Source organism: Salvia hispanica, chromosome 1 (genome assembly GCF_023119035.1).
Source record: "Salvia hispanica cultivar TCC Black 2014 chromosome 1, UniMelb_Shisp_WGS_1.0, whole genome shotgun sequence".
In the NCBI taxonomy this organism is placed as follows: Eukaryota; Viridiplantae; Streptophyta; class Magnoliopsida; order Lamiales; family Lamiaceae; genus Salvia; species Salvia hispanica.
In genome coordinates, this window is record NC_062965.1 from 40,042,657 (window position 1) to 40,051,150 (window position 8,494).

The window sequence follows — 8,494 nt, forward strand, 5'->3', positions numbered from 1 at the left end:
TCAACTTTCGGGCTCCAACTCGATATTTTCCATTTTCGGGAACTTAGCAATTATTCAGGAATTAATTAATTGAGCTCCAACTCCAGTCCTTAAATTAATTCCACCTAAATAATAATTCTCGGCCCAATATTTAATCTCGGCCCAACTGCCAATTAAAATTGGTCCAAGCTCCACTTTCTTTTAATATTTCTAGCCCAACAATTAAACAAACAGTGGCCCACCTTTCTCCTTTTATTTACTAAGGCCCAAATCAACATAAATTCCTTGGCCCAATTCTTAATTAAAATCAGCCCATTGCTATGCTCCCTCTCCCATCGACACATCTCTCTCTCTCTTCTTCACAATTCCAATTTCACTTCATTTCTCAAAATCCCTAATTCAATGAACCAGAGGCTGCGCCTCCTACTCCTTTCTCCGGCGAAATCGTCGTCTCTCCGGCGAATCACCGCCTCTCTGCGTCGCCGGAACTACACTGGCTCCGCCTTCTCTCTCGAGTTTGCACCTCGTCTCCTTTCCTCTCGGCGGGATCGCGCCTCGCCTGCGTCGCCGGGCGAATTCGCCGACGGCAGCCCGTCGGCTCCAAGCTCACTCCCTCCGTCGGGCTCTCTCTCCGCCGAGTTCTCTCCAGAAGGAAGCGACGCCATCGCCCCTCTCTCCATCTTCACTTGGCGGCGCCGACACCAGCCGCCGCCTTACTCTGCTGCCCCGGCAGCGTCTCCGCTCAGCCGGGCCTCTCGGAGCTCGTCGCTGCCCATCCGTCGCCGGGCAGCTCCGCCCAACAAAAGCTAAGTCCTCTCCCCCTACCCCTTACTCTTTTTTTCGAGTTTTGGCAGTAGCTTATTTTTGGAAAAGAAATTCTCCATTGGAGTTTTGTGTGGCTTATGGTGATATATTGCTCAAATTGAAATCTTGCTAAGTTCTTGCTTATGATACTATGCCACTGAATTCTTAGGGAGGGGGTATCATGCGGCTATCTCTAATTTGTATAGCTCTAAGCTCTTGAGCTTCAAGTTAGTGTTACATGATTGCTATTGTTTTCATCCTTGCTGTGAGGATCCTATGAAAATTCTAAGTTCTTGTGCTAACTATTCGTTGTTCTACATGATGCGAAGAGTGTTGGTGTTGAGGTTGTTGGGATTACCTTAACGTAGTTGAATCCTCCTCGGTGGTGGTTGTCCTTGCCGTCACCACTCGCTGCCCCTCTCCCTCCTCCTTCGCTGCTCTCCTTATGGTGTTGTGTGGAAATTGTGATGATGAAAGTGATGGTGGAGGAGGTGAGGAGAGGCTGCTTATATGGTGCTAATCTATTGAAAGCTAGGTTTGAGACTTGGAGCCAAAGCCTCCTATTTTGGGCTTGCTAGCTCTCTCACTTTCGAGCTTGATGATTGTGAGATTCTTGCCGTTTTGGTGATTGTGGCTGATCTTCTTGGCTGATTTCTCGGCCTCGATCGACGGGGAGATGAGAGTTTGTCTCATCTTCTACTTTTGGGCTTGTGTAGGAGCTCGCTCTCCAATGCCCCTTTGTCTCGACTCCCTTTTGATGTTAGAAGAGATGGTGACCAAGATTTTCTTACCTCATGCTCTACTTTGTAGCTTACTTAGCTATATTACCCACTAAATGCTCCATCTCTTTATTTAGCTTGTGCTTCCCTCTCTCTTTACTTGTGTGTCACTTTCTAACCCCAATTTGGTGTAAACTTTGGAGGTACATGGAGGCATTCTTGGAGCTTGTGGAGGGAAGCAAAATCGAGATTAAGAAAGAAAGGGAAAGAAAGAAGATGCTCCTCTTGAGCTCATTTGGTTCTATTCCCAATTTAGTTTGCTTCCAAACTTGAGAATTAAAGAAGTATGATAGATAGCGTAGAATAGGTACATGTTGATTTTATCACACTTGTAGGCATGTACTATTTCCATCATCCGTGTATTTTATTCCTCAAGGTGTATCCACATTTCTCTAATAAAAGTATTTTCTCCACTTTTATTCTTGAAACTTAAATTCTCCTTGCATTTTATTTCCTCCACGAAGATACTTAAATTACTCCAAAGTCGAATACAACGAGGAAAGTACGATTACACATCTTCTAAACGAAATTAATTAAGCTAATAAATCCGATTTATCTCGAAAGAAGGGAACGAAATTCCGGGGCGTCACATTACCCGTGTTTAATACAACGAACTTTATTACTATTATTTGTTTTTTCTTATAAATTAAATTAGCTAGCTTTATTATATACAAAAATAAAACAATTAAATTAGTGATGTGTAAAAATGAAATGTTGAGTTAGGGAAAAATAAGGGAGAAATAAGGGAGAAACCATTGGAGCAGTTGGCTAAAAGTTGACTAAAAACTGGGGATAAATTATGGTGGGAGAAATAAGGGAGATTTTAGGGAAACTGTTGTGAATGCTCTAAAGGAAATGTGATTGGGATGAGTTAGTGGAAGGTGGGACCCTATTTGCAGACGGATTAAAATGGAAAAACGAGACTCTTATTCGCGGACAGAGGGAGTATATATTAAAACCGGTATCATTTTAGAAGTATATGTTTTTAAAAGATGGGCATAGAATTATTTATTTGTTTATTTTTTTATCATGAGAGAAGAAAATATAATTGGTGAACACTGTTAATTTACAGCAAACTAAATAATTAACTTGATTATCAATCAATATTCTCCCTTTGGTTATGACTAATTCGAAAATTTTGATTTCGGCGAAATCCATAGACTTCAAGGTTACTCTAATATTTGGTTTATCCAGATCCTTATTAGGAAAATACAGATATTTTCCTTAAACTTAATACAAAGTCGGACATTTTTGTGCTATCCTTGTAACTAACTCAAAAAAAAAAAAGCATACATTTTCCAAAAATTAAGAAGGAAAAGTAAGAACGTTTTTTAAGAATTCTTATGTGACCTATGTATCTATTGGTTTAATATTAAAATTCAAGTTCATATTATTAAAAATTAAAAGAGATTCTAATATTAAAGACGATACCGTGATGTATCGGTTTTCAGGATGGAGTCAGAAATTCTACATAGGTGGGGCAAAAATATACATAAAGATATTTTAATACATTGAGAAGGGGCAAAAATAAGGATATTTAAAAAAAAATTAAAATTAACTTATTAAAAGTAGTATACATAAATTATTTCTAGATGGGGCATTTGCCCCTTGTGAACTCCAAATAGATCTGTCCCTGTCGGTTTCGATTAAAGAATTAGAATTTGGGTGTATTGATAACCCTCCTCTCTTGCCTCTAATTATCATAGTATAATATATTGTATATATATATAATACATATATGAAAGTCATCGTTACAATTTAAAATATAGTAATGATTATATGTATACATATAGGTTTGTGTTAAAATGACAACCCCTCTTAAAATGACAACGTGACAACGCTTATACAACAATATTATAAACGCTACACAACAATATCCAACACGTTAGACAACAATTTATAGATTGATGTCTAACGTGTTGGATATTGCTGTTCAAGAAAAATTGTTGCTTAAAGACCACAAAATTGCTGCCCGTCTTTTTTGGTTTTTTTTTTTTTTTTTTTTTTTGCCACGTGGCAGCTTATTATTCGTCCACGTGTACAAATGATTGGCTAAAAATAGTGGTATGGTGTTATTTTAAGGGGTGGTGGCACCCTAAACATGCCCCTACACATATATATAAATATATTGTGCATATAAATTATGTATGGAATTATATCAGCATGTATGATGCGGTGGAATTATGAGTAAGTGTTAATTGGATTATTAGTAATTGAAATATAATTCCCAACCGATGCATCTCTTGGTGGAATCAGTTGACGGGCATGTAATTGTGCCATGCAGCAAGTTAGACATTATGGCGGTTAATTATGGTAATGGATTATATAAATTGATTATTTATTATTCCAAGTAGTTACACCTAATGTCAAACACCGTATCAAAACGGTTGGTTAATGCATGGCACGTCCGCCCTTTCTAAAGATAGATAGAACGGTTGATCGCAACTGGGAGAAGATATAAGAAGCGGGAAAGAAAGGAGAATTGAAGCAATAATATCATACTTGGGCATTCTCAAATGAAGGAAATGACTTATTGTTATCAGAGTGTCACATGAATATGCAGAGCTCGAGTAATCAGAGTATCAATGAAACATAAATTCGAATGAAACATTTGTCTTATCGGAAGCATTCAAGAGAAAAGAATGACGTCATGTATGAAGACATGACTCATTCAATACAATAGCCATGAATAGATTACAGAGGCTCCACTCAACACCCACCGTGTCCGTCATCGCTCAACCTGCACATAGGAAAAACACATACAGGGCTGAGTACTTGAAAAGATACTCAGTGGACTCATGCCAAAATATTTCATAAAAACAAATTTGTCATGCCAACGTGAGTGCTCGCGTTTTTTCATACTTCTCAAAAGTCTGAGATACTAAAACATTTTCAGTTTCATCAAAGTCGGTTAATTAACCATTTTCCGTCTCCCTTACTGTATCTGAAATAACCTGTGAACCGGAAATATGTCCACATTCCAACCGGTCACTGGACCGGCCCACTGCACGAAAGTTAACTCACAGGCCCACACTCAGACCCAAATTAGATTAAACTTCTGGCGAAGCCAAGCATCCGATACAAAGCTAGGCATCCGGCACATAGCTAGGACATATAGGCATTCCACAAAATCCAAACACAGCATGACAATCATTCATTTCATGCCAAAGCATCTAAGCATCATTAGGAACTGTAGGGATCAGACCACTCGGGATTCGCTAATTACCGGGACCTCTTTTATTGATTGAGTCCGAGATGGCTAATCTCAGAGATACAAGCCAATACAAGTGTGATACTAAGATTACACTCTACACTAGTACAAGGAGATACAATTGACGAACCCTAGACTAAGTTCAAGTATCACACAGAACGTGAGTCTTCATCTTCTTCAAATATCCTGCACACTTAAGTAGAATCGTTAGTAACACAAGAATGATCCCGTGGGATCTAATATTCAGAACGAAACTTAGCAACTAAGAAAGAAACAGTAGGAATATGGCTCAGGTCACAACAATGACTTCACTAGGCCAAAGACCTCTCCACTCACTTCTACCACAAGTCACAAAGAGAGAATCCTTCGAAAGAACTCAGGGACCAGAAACCTCAGTTTCACTGAGTACACAACCGACGTAGCCTCCTCACACAAGGATCAACACCAAACTCTTGGATCACTACTCAGCAACACAAGAACCTCGAAGAAACCTCCAGTCACCACCAAATCCAACACAGAGGTTGGACGAAACCCTAGATCTGAGAAGGAATACACTAAGTCTCACTTCACTCAAGATCTGAACCGATGAACAGCTTTCGAACCAAGTATCAACGGTGAGAACAAAAGACTGGAGAAGATAGCCGGCGAACAAGCCCGGAATCTAGAGAGAGGTTAGAGAGAAGGCAGAGCAAAGGCGCAAGAGAGAGAGAGAGTTCTGGTTACGAATAATGGTGTAACCGAAGAGTCAGTAGACTCATAACAAACACACACATTAATCCAACGGCTTAGAAGCACGATCCTTGTGGAGCTGCTACGTGGCATGCATCTGTGCCATCAAATAAGTAATAGGCCTGCAAAATCGGGCTGGACTTATTATTAGTATTGGGCCACATATTAATTAAATGAGTAAGCCCAACACAATTAATATACAGGTCCAAAACAAAAATAGTCCATACAATATTCAACAGGAACAAATCCCAAAATATTTCATGAACGGTACTTCTTAAATTAAAAGAAATCCAGCCTCATTTGCTTAACAAAGATTTCCATAAGCCGACTTTAAAGTTTCGCAAAGTTATTTCCTTTAGAGAAATAAAAATAATGAAACAACAATTAGCGCGAGAAAACTTTTAATTATAATGCATGCACCCTAATTAGAGTCTTTCATCTCGTATTTTCGATTATTCGGCGGCCGCCCAAGGCGTCGTGTACGACGCTGGTACTTAAAATTCCTCGTATTTTTCTCAATGATGTATAATTAAAATTCCCAAATTTAATTAATCGAGTACTTAAACTTCCACAATTAACACAAGACCTGCAAACCTGAAACACATAGGAAGTTGTGGACTTCCTCTTGTCCTTATCATTTGCATAGTTAGAGTCAACAAAACCACACAACTCAACACCTTGATCATGCTTAGAAAAACACAAACCATACTTAGAATAAGAGACCTTTTGCATAGCTTTAACCTCAGATTCAGTTGTAGGACAAAGGTCCTTACTTAGCATAAAATGAGTAGCTAAAGGAACAGAAGCAATTTTAGCACCAAGCATATTAAACTTTTCAAGAATTTTTTGCACATAAGGCTCCTGATGAAGAACTAGAGAAGAGGACTTTCTATCCCTAAGGATATTGATCCCCAAAATCTTTTTAGCATCACCAAGATCTTTCATGTCAAAATTTTCACATAAGGCACTCTACACATGTTTAATAGACTTAATGCAAGGACCTATAATAAGCATATCGTCCATATACAGCAGCAAGAACACATGCACTTTATCAAGGTTTTTCACATACAAGCAGGCATCAAAGGTACTCCTAATGAAACCTAACTTCTGCATTCATGTATTAAACTTAATATTCCACTACCTAGGAGACTGTTTAAGACCATACAGAGCCTTTTTATGCAAACAAACATGATTGGGAAAGTTGGGATCCACAAAACCCTCTGGTTGTTTCATGTATATGGGTTTATCCAAGTCACCATGAAGAAAAGCAGTTTTGACATCCATTTGCTTTAATTTCAAATTAAAATGAGCACATAAGGCAAGCATCACTCTTACAGTAGTAAACTTAACCACAGGAGCAAAAATTTATGTATAATCAATCCCCTCTTGCTGAGTAAAACCTTTGGCAACCAACCTAGCCTTGTACCTCAACCCCTCAATCTCATCTTTCAATTTAAACAGCCACCTGCAATCAACTACAGAGGCACCAGGGGGCAGAGGCACAAGGATCCAAGTTTTATTGACAAACAGAGAGTGGATTTCATCTTGCATAGCTTTAAACCACAAATCCCAGAACTTGGACTTTTGAGCCTGCTTAAAAGTTTGAGGCTCATTTCCATCAGATTCAAACACATTAAAAGCTAGGGCAACCAAATTCACAAAAGAACCAAATCTATCAGGGGCTTTACCAACCCTTCTAGCTCTATCCCTAGTTAACTGATAATTGTGTAAATCTGGATTATTACTGGGTTGTGGCTCACCATCAAAAACATTTTCAGGGTCAGGGTCTTGGTTTTCCAGAGGCTCAGGGGGTATAGGGTCTGGGTTAATAGGGGAAGAATTCCACACCTGCTCCACCTCAGTGGAAGCATCACTGCCCTGGGACTCCACCTCACTTGAGGACCTCTCCTCAGATTGCTCCACCTCACTAAGAGGTTCACCATCTGAGGATGGAGAAGCAGGGGACCTGGGGACAACACAGGGGAAGTCTTCTTCATTGAAGATGACATCCCTACTGACCACAACCTTGAAACCAGGTTCATCCCTAACCCACACCCTATAACCCTTAACACCATCAGGATAGCCAACAAAAACACCCTTCCTAGACCTTGGATCTAACTTGTCAGTTTTTGAATGAATAAAAGCACTACACCCAAACACCCTTAGGTGTGACAGATTGGGTTTTCTACCAGTGAAAACATGCTCAGGGCATCTGCCCTTAAGAGGAACAGAAGGGGATCTATTTATCAAATAACATGCAGTGTAAAGGGCTTCACCCCAAAACTTTTTTGACAAACCACTTTTGGACAGGAGACACCTAATGTAACGACCCGCCCATCTAGGGTTAGTAAATGCGGCGATCGTTAACTAGGCGGACATAAATGCATCAAAGATCATAGGCTAGGGTTCCATTTAAAAAGGGATTTAACCAAAGCATTTAATGAACAAATAAGTAGGAGAGAAATAATGCCTTAGCAATGAAATCCAACAAAAGGCTATCACCAAATATGCTCAAAAATAGCAAAAGTTCCAAAGTAATCTCATCTGTTTTGTATCTAACATATTCCCACGAAAAGTAAAAGAATTCAACCCAACCAAAAGATCATCACAAGTTTTCATAATATAGCGGAAGCGACCAAGAAAGAAGTGAGGCTATGTATGGAGACACAACGACACTTATAGTTCCAACAGATCATGATATTGTTTCCTACTCAACACCGCCGCCCGCTCTCCACCGCTCAACCTGCACATAGGGAAAACACATGCAGGGCTGAGTACTATAATCATACTCAGTGGACTTATTGCCGAAAACAGTTTTATCAACAGTAGTAATTATCATGCCATTTTCAAGTGTCCGTCGGGGTTTTAACTTTAGAAAGACCCGAGGCACCAAAATATTTTCTTTATCAAATATCACGGTCGCGCAACCATTTTTCTCATCGACGTTTACCATATCCTCATTCTACATGACAAGGAATGCGGCCGCAATCCA